At 31.6% G+C, this 14,817-nt stretch overlaps 2 long non-coding RNA genes across 5 annotated transcripts in view; one reads left to right on the forward strand and one right to left on the reverse strand.

Annotated features, from left to right (window-relative positions):
• Positions 1 to 14,817, forward strand: part of LOC309659150 — a 415,904-nt gene that overhangs the window by 190,158 nt on the left and 210,929 nt on the right. The gene's annotated exons all lie outside the window — the stretch shown is intronic.
• LOC309660419 lies at positions 368 to 8,821 on the reverse strand. The gene is made up of 2 exons (XR_014263384.1): positions 1,372 to 8,821; positions 368 to 1,057 (listed from the first exon to the last, which is right to left on the reverse strand). It is a non-coding gene; the product is annotated as an uncharacterized lncRNA (long non-coding RNA).

Consider the following 14,817-nt stretch of genomic DNA (forward strand, 5'->3'; position numbering starts at 1 on the left):
TTGTATAGGGGTTGGCTAGTTCCCAGAGTACAATCTCAAATACAAATCTTGCTTCTAATTTCAAAGGGAACACTTCTACTATCCCACTTTTAAGAATGGTATTTGTTATGGATTTGTTGTAAAGGTACCCTTTATTGCGTTCGCAAATTTTATTTCTCATTTCTCAAATGTTTTCTGGGATGAATTTTAGCAAATAATTTTTCTCCATCATTTTGAAATTATTACATTACTTTTCATTTATCCATTGAAGAACCAGATGAAATTTATAAAACGTTCTTATACTAAGCCACTTTCCCATCACTGAAATAAACCCAAATTGATTATGTCACTCTATAGGTATAGATATATAGATATATATGTAAACCATAGCTAGATGTGTTTTGTTACTATTGCATTAGTATTTTTAAACTATCCTTATGGAGTATAATTTTCCTTTCTCATCATATCCTCATGTGGTGGTGATATCAAGATTATTTTACCACATGAAAGAGATATAGGAAGTATTCCTCTTCTAATAACATGCTGAATAATCTTTCTTTAGTGGAATATTTTGACCTTGAAAATTCACAGGAATATACCTTAGAAACTATTTTAGCCTGGGGTGTTCTTTCAGAGAAGATTTTAAACTGCTGATTTTTCTATTTAATTGTTCTAAGAATAATCAGACTTGTATTTCTGCTTGAGTAAGTATGGCTAACTTTTTCTAGGAACCTAACAATTTAGGTTAAGTATTCAAATATATAGACATAAGATTATTTATAGCATTCTTTACTATAGCTTTAACCTCTGCTATAATTTAATTTCAATGTCTTTTCTAATATTATTTATTTTAGCCTAGTATTTTTATAATTGAACTTTATATTTCAATTATATTTTTCTTATACTCATAAGTTAACCTCTATTAGTCTCTAGACAAATGAATAATTGATTCCTAATTGATTTCTAATTGAATTGTTATTTGATCATAGAAAACCATCTGCATAATACCGAGTCTTTAAAAATTGTAGAGCCTTGTCGTATAGTCTTGTAAGTCTTTGGTTAAAATGTTCCACATGGCCTTTTTTTTTTTTTTTAACGTGATGATCCATTTATTTATTTACTTATTTATTTATGGCTGCATTGGGTCTTCGTTTCTGTGCGAGGGCTTTCTCTAGTTGCGGCGAGCGGGGGCTACTCTTCATCGCGGTGCGCGGGCCTCTCACTATTGCGGCCTCTCTTATTGGGAGCACAAGCTCCAGATGCGCAGGCTCAGTAATTGTGGCTCACAGGCCTAGTTGCTCCGCGGCATGTGGGATCTTCCCAGACCAGGGCTCGAACCCGTGTCCCCTGCATTGGCAGGCAGACTTTCAACCACTGCGACCCCCACATGGCCTTTTGAATCATAGATTTTCTTTAATTTTGAAGTGCCAGAATCTATATATTCTAAAAATTATATTTCGTATCTTCATTTATCAATTTTTTGTCTTTAATTGTTTAAAGAAATTATAAACATGTTTTTAAATCTCCCTTTAAAATGCTGGATATGTAAAGTCATCTTGTAATATGACAGTATTTATTCCATGGTTTTCGAAGCAATTTCATTAGGTACAAATAATTTTAGAAGGTAAATTAAAATTTTATTACTATGTAATGAATCTTTCTATCCTCTAATATTTCGTGTTTTAAAATCCCATTTTGTCCAATATTTATGCAGTTACACTGACTTTGTTTTCTATCCTATACGTCTTGTATATATTTGTTTATTTTTTTTTAACTTATGGACTTTATTATTTTTAGAATAGTTATAGGTTTTCAGAAAAAATTGAGTACAAAGTACAGAGTTTTCAAACACTCCTTCACCCCTTCTCTCCACATAGTTTTCCCTATTGTTAACATCTTGCATTAGAGCTGTACATTTGTTACAACTGGTAAGCCAAGATTGATACATTATTCTTAACTAAAGCCTATAGTTTACATTTGGATTGTACATTCTAGGAGTTTTGAAAAATATATAATGGAATGTGTCCACCATTACAATATCATAAAAAATAGTTTTACTCCCCTAAAAATCAGCTGTGCCCCACCTATTCATCCTTCCCTCTCTCTACACCCCTGCTAACCACTAATTTTTTACTGCCTCTATAGTTTTACCTCTTCCAGAATGTCATACTTGGAATCATACAGTATGCAGCATTTTCAGATTGGCTGCTTTCACTTAGCAATATGCATTTAATATTCTTCTATGTCTTTTTGTGGCTTGATAGCTCATTTAAAGAAAAAGATTATTGGAGTATAGTTGATTTACAATGTTGTGTTAGTTTCAGGTGTACAGTAAAGTAAATCAGTTATACATATACATATATCCATGTACATATATCCACTCTTTTTTAGATTCTTTTTCCATATAGGTCATTGCAGAGTACTGAGTAGAGTTCCCTGTGCTATACAGTAGGTCCTTATTGGTTATATATTTTATATATAGTGGTGTGTATATGTCAATCCCAATCTTCCAGTTTATCCCTCCTCCCGTCCCCTCTGGTAACTATAAGTTTGTTTTCTACATCTGTGACTCTATTTCTGTTTTGTAAATACCATTGTACCATTTTTCTAGATTTCACACATAAGCAATATCATATATTTGTCTTTCTGTCTGACTTCACTCAGTATGACAATCTCTAGGTCCATCTATGTTGCTGCAAATGGCATTATTTCATTCTTTTTTATGGCTGAGTAATATTCCAATGTATATATGTACCACATCTTCTTTACCCATTACTCTGTTGATGGACATTTAGGTTGCTTCCATGTCTTGGCAATTGTAAACAGTGCTACCATGAACATTAGGGTGCATGTATCTTTCTGAGTTATGGTTTTCTCTGGATATATGCCCAGGAGTGGGATTGCTGGATCATACAATAGCTCTATTTTTATTTTTTTAAGGAACCTCCATACTGTTCTCCATAGTGAGGGTTCCCTTTTCTCCACACCCTCTCTAGCATTTATTGTTTGTAGATTTTTTGATGATGGCCATTCTGACCAGTGTGAGATGATACATCATGGTAGCTTTGATTTGCATTTCTCTAATAATTAGTGATGTTGAACATCTTTTCATGTGCTTTTTGGCCATCTGTATGTCTTCTTTGGAGAAATGTCTATTTAGATCTTCTGCCCATTTTTGGATTGGGTTGTTTGTAGTGTTGCATAATATTCTATTGCCTGGATGTACCACCATTTATTTATCCATTCATCTGATGAAGAACATCTTGATTGTATACAAGTTTTGGCAATTATTAATGAAGGTGCTATACATATCCATGTGCAAGTTTTTGTATGGACATAACATTTTCAAGTCATTTGGGTAAATACCAAGGAGTGTGATTGCTGGATCTTATGGTATGAGTATGTTTAGTTTTGTTAGAAGCCACCAAACTGTCTTCTAAAGTGGTTGTACCACTTTACATTTTCACCACCAGTGTATGAGATTTTGTGTGGCTCCACACACTTGCCAGTATTTGGTTTTGTCAGTGTTCTGGATTTTGGCCATTTCAGTAGGCATGTAGTGGTATCTCATTGTTGTTTTATTTTCCTCTGCAGCGTTAAACATAACTAAGGGTGTTAGATAATATTTTTTGCTGTTTTCCATTGCTGGTTCTGAAATTATATATTCTCTTAGCATTATTTTAATGATTTTATTTAAATAAGTATAATGCATTTTTAAATAAAAGAATAAAGGTTCTATTATACATCCTTTTGAATAAACAAACCAAAAAGATTTCAAGACAGATGTATTCTAATCCAGTAACTCTCATTTAAATGTAACTAAGTAAATAATATTTTAAATATTATTTTGAAATATAAGAAAAATACAGAAAAGTGCATAATTCATAAGTGCATAACTTGGTGAATTACAACAATGTAAATATACCATTTTAGCCATCAAATAGATCAAGAAATAGAACATTACCAACATCTCAGAAACCCCTCTAATACCTCATTCTCTGTCATTGCATTTCCCTTTCTCCACAAAAGTAATGATTATATTACTTATAATACCAAAGTTACTTTGCCTGTTTTTGAAACTTATATGAATCAAACCAAATATGCATATTTTGCATGGTTATTTTTCTGCATAATTATAGTTACACATATATAGTTTTAGTAAACATCTCTACAGTTCCCTGCTACTGTTGATTATGTACCTGGTAGTGGAATTGTGTCACAGGATCTGCTATGTCTACAAATAGTACATCACGCCAAAGGGTTTTTCCAAAATGTTTGCATTTTTGTGCACTCCCACTAGAAATCTATGAGAGTGTTATTTGTCCAACATCCTTTTAAAACTTATTGTCTGTCTTTTAATTTTAAGAAATCTGGTGGGATGTGGTAACATCTCATTGTGGTTTTAATTTGCATTTTACTGATGCTATCGAGGTTGAACAAAATTTTATTATCTTATTGGCCACTTGTGTCTCTTATATTGTGAAGTGCCTATTTAAAGCCCCAACCCCCAATGTTTCTACTGGATAGTAGGTCTTTACCTATTAATTGGTCAACATTTTTATATTTACAGATATATGTTCTATATTGTATTTATAAAAAATACATTCACCCACATTGTGGCTTGCATTTTTGCTTTCTTCGTGTCATTTTTTTTCTTTTTTGTGTGTTTTAAAAAAGATAGTCCTATAATTTTTCAAATAAATTACCAGCATTTTTCTTTATAATTAGTATTTTTTGTTCTGTTAAAAAAATTAACCTATCTCAGTATCATGAAGACATTCTCATATGTCATATTCCAGAGGCTTTAATATTTTACATGCTATATATAAATTTACAATTCATTTGATTTTGCTTATGTATGGTGTGTAATCAGCTTTAAGTTATATGGTTTTTTTTCCCCATAGGGAATCCAAGTGACTGAGCACCATCTATTGAAAATATAGTCCTTTACTCTCTACTGTTTGTACCCCATTGGCATAAGTCATGTGTCATACATTTAGGGTTGATTCCTGAACTTTTAATTTAATTACTGTGACCTACCTTTCTGTTTTTGTGCTAATGCTACACTACATGAATTACTATAACTTCATAATGTCTCCATATTCAATAGTGTAATCATTCAGCTTTATTTATTTTCCTTAAATTTGTTTTGACTACTCTCACTCTTTTAGATTGTTATACAGACTTTAGAATCAGAATATCAATAACTAGGGAAAAAAACTGTGGATAACTTACAGAAAACTGACTTCTTTTTAATCCAAAATTGAGTCTTCCAATTCACCAAAATGGTAACCCTCTTTATTCAGGTTTTTCTACCATGTATCTCTAATATTTAGAGTGTTTCTGTATAGACTTTATGCATATTTTGCATGGTTATTTTTATGCATAATTATAGTTATGTATATATAGTTTTATTATGCACATATGTTACAAACGTATGTTATAGCTATGCATAGTTATATAATGCTTAGTTACTTTTAGAGCTATTATAATTTAAATTATTCTAATGTCATATTCAAAATGTTTGATGTTGTTATATAGAAATAAGATATTATTTTCATACTGATTCTATCTAGTGGTCTTAGCAAATTCACTTAATAATTCTAGTGGAGAGTCAGAAACATTTTTTACATGTTTTTATTCAGTAATAGCTTGAAGTCATGTGAGTAGCTGTATGTATAACTAATTTTGAAGCATCTACTAGAAGAGACATGTGGCTTAGTTTAAATTTGTGCACTAGGGTAAATGTTGTGATAAATTCAGCTATCATGTATTTTACATTTATTGAGTTAATTACTTACTCTAATTTAATTTATTAAGTCCTCACAACAGTCATATGAAGACATGGCAAGGATGGTAGAATGATCAGACAAGGAATTTAAAATAATTATGGTTAATATACTAAGAGCTCTAGTGAATAAAGTAGAAATCATGTAATAGCAGTAGGGCAATGTAAGCAAAGAGATGGAAATCCTAGGAAACAATCAAAAAGAAATCCTAGAGTTAAAAAATGCTGCAACAGAAATGAAGAATGCCTTTAATGGATACAGCTGAGGAAATAATCTCTGAGGTAGACGATGTATCAATAGAAGCCTTAAAAATTGAAAAGCAAAGCAAGGGAACAGAGACTGAAAAAATCAAACAGAATACCCAGGAACTGTGAAACAACCATGGAAGGTGTAACATACATATAGCGGAAATACCAGAAGGAGAGGAAAGAGAGAATGGAACAGGAGAAATATTTGAAACAGTAAAACTGAGAATTTCCCCAACTTAATGTCAGACACCAAACCAAACAAAGCTAAGAATTATATCTGACTTCTCCTCAGAAACCATGCAAGCAAAAAGAGAGTGAAATGAAATACTTCAATTGTTGAGAGAAAACAATCTACAAACCTAGAATTCTGTACCCTACAACATTATCCTTCAAAAGTAAAAGAGAAATAAAGACTTCCTTAGACAAAGAAAATTGAGGGAATTTGTTGCCAATAGACCTGACTAGCAAGAAATGCTTGTTTCAAAATGATAATAACAACAATGTGTTCAATTGTATAAATATATATATTTTAAAGTACTCACACTACCCATGAAGTCGCATAGTGTTATTGCAGAGTGGAGTTGGATTAGTTGTAAATGCCTATTGCAAGCTCTAGGGAAAACACTGAAAAAAGTAAAAGAAAAAAAAGTGTAATTGATATGTTAAGAAAGGAGAGAAAACAGAATCATATAAAATGCTCAATTACAAACTGAAGCAGCAGGAAAGGAGCAGGAGAAAAAATAGAAACAAAGAAAAAGAGCAACAAATAGAAAACAGTAAAGAATGTGGTAGATATTAATCCAACTTTATCAATAATCATTTTCAACATCATTGGTCTAAATGTACCAATTAGAACACAGAGATTGTCAGAGTGGATCAAAAACACAACCCAACTATATGTTTTTTACAAGAAATCCATTTTAAATATGAAGACACATACAGATTAAATGTAAACTGATAGAAAAATATGCCATGCTAATACTAATAAAAAGAAAGCAGGAGTAGCTATATAAATTGCAGAATGAGCAGACTTCAAAGAAAGGAAAGTTGTTAGGGATAAAGAAGGGCATTACATAATGATAAACAGGTCAATTATCCAAGAAGACATAACAATTCTTAACATGTATGCACTAACAATAGAACATCAAACTACATGAGGCAAAAACTGATAGGACAGCAGGGAGAAATGGATGAGTCCACTAACATAGTTGGAGATTTCAACAACCCTCTATCAGAAATGAACCAATATTCAATACACAGAACAGTAGACAGATCCAATAGACAGAACATCTGTAAGGACTTAGTTGGATTCAATAACACCATAAATAAACTGGAAATAATTGACATCTATATACTACTTCATCCCCAAATAGCAGAATACATATTCTCCCAAGCTCACATGAAACTTTCAATAAGATAGATCACATTTTTTATATAATCTTTTTCTTAAGTATAGTTGATTTAAAATATTGTGTTAGTTTCAGGTGTATAGCACAGTGATTCAGTTAGGTTTTTTTCCGATTGTATTCCATTGTAGATTATTACAAGATATTGAATATAATTCTCTGTGCTATACATTAAATTCTTGTTCCTTAACAATTTTATGTATAGTAGTTTGTATTTGTTAATCCCACACTCCCCGTTTGTCCCTTCCCCCTCTGTCTCTCCTTTGATAACCATACGTTTGTTTTCTATCTCTGTGAGTCTGTTTCAGTTTTGTATGTAGGTTCATTTGTATTATTTTTTAGATTCCACGTATAAGTGATACAGTATTTGACTTTCTCTGTCTGACTTACTTCACTAAGTATAATATTCTCTAGGTCTAATGTTGCTGTAAATGGCAAGGTTTTATTATTTTTTTGGCTGAGTTACATTCCATTGCGTGTGTGTGCCTGCGTGTATATTAAGCCAATCATCCACTGATGGGCACTTGGATTACTTCCACGTTTTGGCTATTGTAAATAGTGCTGCTATAAACATTGGGGTGTATATATCTTTGTGAATTAGAGTTTTTATTTTTCCCAGATATATATGTCTAGGAATGGGATTGCTGGATCATATGGTAGCTCTGTTTTTAAAATTGGCAAAAGACCTTAACAGACAACTCATCAAAAAAGCAAATAAGCATATGCAAAGATTCTCCACATCTTATGTCATTAGGGAAAAGCAAATTAAAACAACTTCATTCATAAACGTCAAAATGTGGAAGCAACCAATATGTACTTCATTAGGTGAATAAGTAAATAAAAGTGGCACATCCAGACAATGGAGTATTATTCAACACTAAGAAGAAATGAGCTAATGAATCAACCATGAAAAGAATGGAGGAGACAAATTCATTTTACTAAGTGAAAGGAGCCAATCTGAAAAGGCTATGTACTCTATGATTCTGACCATATGACATTCTGAAAAAGGCAAAACAAAGGTGACAGTAAAAAGTTCAGTAGTTGCCAAAGGTAGAAAAGGGGTGAGATGAATAGGGGAAGCACAGTGGATCTTAAGGGCAGTGAAAATACTCTGTATGATACTATTATGATGGATACATGTCATTATACATTTGTCCAAACCCATAGAATGTATAACACCAAGATTGAAGCCTAAGGTAAACTATGAATTTTTTGTGATTATGATGTGTCAATGTAGGTTCATTTTGACTAACAAATATACCATTCTGGTGGTGAACGATGTTGATAATGTGGGAGGCTATGCATGTGCAAGGGCAGAGGATATATGGGAAATCTCTGTATCTCCCTCTGAGTTTTGTTGTCAATCTAAATTTTTCTAAAGAAAGTCTTTACATACACACACACAAATAACTCAGGGAGAGTTGTAGTTATGAGCCCTTTCCCATTAATATATTAGAAGATGTTTCAAGCAACTCATTAGTGGCTGAGAAAACTTAAGCAAAATATGTGATGGTGAGCATGAATATATTTGATTTAATTAAAGACAAAAATGAAAGTGGATAAATGTGTAGTTGAATAATGTGGAAATATATATTTTTATAAGGTAGAAATAAGAAAACTAAAAAGAGGAGAATGAAGAAGAGATAATAGGGGAAGTGGAATAAACTCAAATTATTTTTGCATAGTTAATGGAGAAAGTATAATATATCATAAAAATCAGTGATAAGTTTAAAGATACAATATACTGCAAGCCTAATAAAAACTATTAAAGATAAACACTAGAACAAATTTTGAAAATGTATTTCTTATTTATTTTTTCACCACCAAAAATTTATTTTCCATCTATCATCGATTGATCTCCTGTACCCATTTTGCCCAACACCTTCCTCTCTGGTAATTACTATTTTATTCTCTGTCTACATGTTTGTTTTTGTTTGGATTGGTTTTTTTCGTTTAAAAAAATTGAAACTTTAGAACCAAAAATTCTATCAGGATTTCTAAAGTAGTGAAGGAGAAACAAGTAATTAGAGATAGAAATACAGTAAAAATGGAATAATATACACTTTAATTATAATATAATATGCAAGAATGATGACACATCATTCCTTCCATCAGTGAATGCGAATTGTCTTAATTCACTTACTTAGGATTCTTATAGTTTTCAACATATTTATTTTGAAAAATTTCTGACACAGAAAATATTCATGAAAAATAAAATGAACATTTCATAAAAGCTTCACCCATATTTAGGAATTTTGACCAACGGGAACATTTAAAGCTAGCTCTTGTGTATTGTGGAACTCTTTCCATCTTTTTAATCACCTACTTATTGGTACAATAAAATGCTCCATTGTGCCCTGTGTATTTCCCCTGCACCAGTCTAGAATCTGCCACTATTGATGCTAGTTTTTTTCATTATTAAGATATAGATTATATCATATTATGTCATTGTGTGTTGATAATGATATTTCTTATTCCAATACAAAAATATAAGTTCTTTTCTTTTTTTTGCATTTCATATTTTTATCTTTTTTCTCCCATAGTGAAACACTTGATTCCACCAGACAGCAATATACTACTCATTTGTTCAATCTGATAGTAAGCAGGATATAGTTTCAAATTTTCTAACTACTAAAAACAAACTTACTGACTAAAGTGCAAAATATCTTTGCAGTACTTTTTCTTTTCCCCTCAAACTATATCCTGCTAGGGATATATAGTTAAAATACTATGTTAGAAAGTTACTTAATTGCCTTAATTGGTTCTTTTTTAAAACTCCGTGGTTATGTTAAAATTTTATGTGAAATTATACTTAAATATTTTTATTTTTGTGTTCAGTGAGGTTTTCTCTTTTTTCCCCCATCTTTGTTGATTGATATTTTTATATATGTAAGCTATATTATAATTCCAAAGTCAAAACTGTACTAGCAGGTATACTTCAAGCACTGTCTCTTGTCTTATCTCCTTCAAGTTAGCCCCATCTACCCGGTGGGTAATTATATTCCTTCATTTCCAATTATTCATATTATGCAAACATAAGTAAATGCATGCATTTTTTAAAACTACCACACTCCTTTTTTGTTTACTTATTTATTTACTTTAACACAAAGTAGAGCTTACTGTAGACAGTCTTTCCCCTTAACAATGTATACTGGAGATCTCACTTTGGTTTACTTTTATTTTTTTAAAAAAGGCATTGTGTATCTTTGTCATTCTCTTCATTAATGTATATGAATTTCTTTTATCTACAGTTTTGCAAAAGTGTATATTGTCAACTTTTGAATTTTTGCCTAATTGGTGAGAAATAAAATTTCTGTGTCACTTTATTTTGCTTTTCACTTATGGTTGAATCTAATCTTTTTTATGTCTTAGACTCATTTAATATTATTTTTTGACCAGGTTTTTTTTTTTTTTTTTCTTTTTCCCACATTTTAAATACTTTAAGCATATTAACCTTTTATGATCTTTTATAAATGGTGTATTCCATTTATTATCTGCCTTTTGATTCTTCATGTTTGTTGTCAGAAAACATGTTATTTTATTCATAATTATCGTTCTTTTCCTTTAATGCATCGAAAATTTGAATCATACTTAGAAAGTCTTTCCCAAAAGTTTTTTTTCTAGTAATTATATGATTGATTTTTATATTTAGCTTCCTTATCTATCTAGATTATTTTGGCGCATAGTGTGAGATATAGATTTAATTTTAATTTTTTCCTAATTGGCTATATAATTTTTCTAAAACAATTTCTTGGAGTCCATTTTTGCTCCAGTGATTTGAGATGTCACTTTTATCAGATGCTAAATATTCATTTATATTGGGATACACATGTGAAGTTTCTATTTTATGCAGTGATTTATCTGTTACTTCAAAATTCACCATCATTTTCCCTTATTGTCTGCAGGCCAATGATCAGGTCTCAGTATAGTTTGTACTCTGTACTCTGGGAGGAAGAGAGCACATGTTGAAAGGATTGCAAGGCTTGGCTAATATAGTTCAGTAAGAACTAGTGGATATGCTTGGAATCGATCATGAGGTTTTTTTGGTTTTTGTTTTTTTGACCATTCATGGAAGGCTGAATAGGATATAAATTATTGACATGGGAACACTCTCTCATGACTAGAGTTTCAACAACCTGGCATGAACTTTTGGAGTCAATACTAATCTGTTGCTGAAAATGTTCCTTGAAGCTTGTAAACATAGAAAGCCAATATTAGATGAGGTAAAGATTCTGGTACTACCTTTGAAGAATGTTTAGGAAGGGGTCAGAAGGCCTGAGATGAAAGACTGAGGAGTTAAATGGTTTTATCCTGTGAGGCCCGAGAATCCACACTGGACCATATCCCCCAGGAGATCATAGAGCACATCTTTCTAAAGCAGTAAAAACCAACTGGTGGGAATCACTCCAGACTCTTTGAAAATCTTTCATGACTGTCTTCTGTAGGTGGAGGTTAACAGGAGATACTGCCATTGAAAACTCTTCCTAGAATTTCATAATGGCCAAGCAGCATTACTTAACCTATAGAAACAATGTGAAAGTAATTATTGTAACACGAATCAGACTGTAATTTCAGTCAGGGGGACTTCGACTCAGAAGGATGGGTGGTGATGGTTGCTATATTCATAGGTGTCTGTCTGACTTCCAAGCAATCAAATACAAAAGTAATAATTTGTCACATTGTATCTGCCTAAGTATCTACTCACTCACATTGTGTATAGTGCACACAATACACAATATATTAATAAATATTATTATACTTATAATATAATATAAATTTATTTTATATTTATTCAAAGTTCATGATAGAATAGGTATGATTTATCTATATATAGTCAAATTATAAGCATTTAGTAAATAGAGGTACACATTTCTGGGATGAATGTTTTGCTGCCATCATTCACTGATTCAGTCAAAGTTTACTGATCAAGCAGAACACTGGATTCTGGAATTGTGAAACACACACATATACACAGATAGAATCTCTTCCATATGCTCTTGTTCTGAGATGGACACATATGTAATTGTAATACATTAAAACTTAAAAATTATAAATGCAGTGTGTTTCAAGTAAAGGAAAACATAAAAGAAACATCTAAGTCTGCTATAGAAATTTTAAGAATGGTTTTTAGAAAAAAATAGTATTTGGCTTAGTACTTAAAGGATGAGTACAGACTTTCAAGGTTAACACATGGGGAATGTCTAAGAGAGTAAGTCATGTTCAAAACTTATAAGTATTTGAGAATTTCAGTTTGTAAAGTTCAAAGTGCATAAAAACCATGTGCCTTATTTAAATGGTATTCCATGCTGATGTGTCCCAATATTGAAGCAGAACCTTTGGGAATAAGGGTCAGATAAGTGTACTTCAAAATGCAATCTAAAAGAAATTTATGAACAGCCAGATTTAGAACCAGAAATCTAAGCAACAGTACCAGCAGATATAAATCAGATTAAAGAAACAGCAGGATAATGAGTGTCTCTGAATGACATTAACTGTCTTGATCAATGCTAAGAAGAGTGAAGAATATGAGCATTTTCTTTGGTTTTTCTAGTTAATTTTCAGTAGAAATTGTTTTTGAAGTTCCATTAAAGGCTAATGTCCCAGTAGCCCTATTCTCTGAATTTCTTACCACCTGTTCACAACTACTGAGAACAATTTACTGTTTATAATGTACACACACACTCTTAGATACAAAAAACTGATTTAATAGGAGCCCATGTGGAGAATTGGAATAGACACCCAGACTTCAGGGTTAATCATGATGCTTGGTGTAAAGTCTTAAGAGGAAATTACTGATTTAAAAAAATTAGATGCTAAACCTACATAACAGTTAAAAATCCATGTGATTAAACTCCAGGTGGCTCTGGACTTTGATGTATACTGTGCAAGTCCCTTCAGCTCTACACAGATGAAGTAAAATGATTGTCAGGAGTTGTGCTGAAACCTAAGGGCAAACCAGTTGATTATATATTTTGTGTTTGCTGAGGAGCAACTGATAAAATGAAGACACTAAATTGACATAGAGTGTAACATCAGGACCAGGGTCCCATTTTAGGACACTTCTAAATCTTAACATTTCTCTCTTGTAATTGCTCTGACTTATGAGCTCCATTTTACTTAATGACACTCAATGAACTGAATTGCTTCAATGAAATGAGAAATCAGCAAGCAAATTCTGTAGAGGGTTTGATTACATCCCTTGTTGTAGCCTAGTTTCTGAATAATCTTATACCTTGATTATATAATCTTTCACGGTTTATCCACTATCAAAACAAAAGACCATTGGGGTGATATAATTCCCTACCATGTTTTGGTAACATTTATAGCTAGGATATTATAAATCCTAGCTAAAATTATAATATATTTATTTATATATAATATATTTATATATATATAAAAGATATTTATAATATCTTTTCCCTAAATTTATTGCTTTTAAATCCTGCAAGCTGAAAAGTTTTGTATATGAATGCATGTGTTTTTCTTAGTGATTATAATTCATATATTGCTTTTACTGATTATTTGGTTAAAGTATTAAGTGCTGATGACATTGCTACACTAATCTGTCCATTCAGAATAAATTTTATATTTTAAAATGATGTTTTACAGAAAGATATAAAAACTAGGTTACCAGAAATTGAAGGTTTTGTAAATACTCCATTCTCATGCTTGCATTTAAAGCTCCCATGCATGCTGAGATTTTACGTACAGGCTGAGATTTTCATATTTAAGCAGATGATAAAAGGCAAGTCAACAACTACACCAGTGAGTTGCTAAGCCACCAGAGAAAAGCAAACTGTCCTAAGCATAAGAACCAGTCAAGTTGTGAGCTGTGGAATCCATAAGCTATGTATAAAAATGAAGTCAGTGAATCATGATCTCATTCTGAACAGAATTTGGACACACATGTACATCTGGATGACTTGTTTGAAGCCCAAGAGTTGGTGAAAATTACACATTGCAATACAGGGATATGCATATGCATAAAGGAAAAATGATTTTTTTTTCATTAGATAAATGCACTTCCATGTGCAACCAGTCGAGTGGCAGTTCTTACTTTTATTTTTGCATATCCAGAACATCACCTTTTTAATTATAACTATTACAATCTACAAAATGCTAACACGTTTTTTTAACCTGGCTCATTTCAGAAACTGTTCAGAAATACAGCATGATAACATATTACTAAGAGAGAATCTATAAAAAATAATGGCAATAATACACTTTTGGTTAGCAACATTATTTGAGAGTTACTAGGAGCAGAAAAGACTTTTACATATTTTTGGAAAGAATCAATAAATTTTCTCTTTCTTCTCAAGTTACATAACTTAAGCATGTTTTGTAAGGTATAAATTCAAACCCAGTCCAGAAAACAGGTTATCTGTGAGAACACAA

This window comes from Balaenoptera physalus (genome assembly GCF_965194825.1).
Source record: "Balaenoptera physalus genome assembly, chromosome: 4".
Classification (NCBI taxonomy): domain Eukaryota; kingdom Metazoa; phylum Chordata; class Mammalia; order Artiodactyla; family Balaenopteridae; genus Balaenoptera; species Balaenoptera physalus.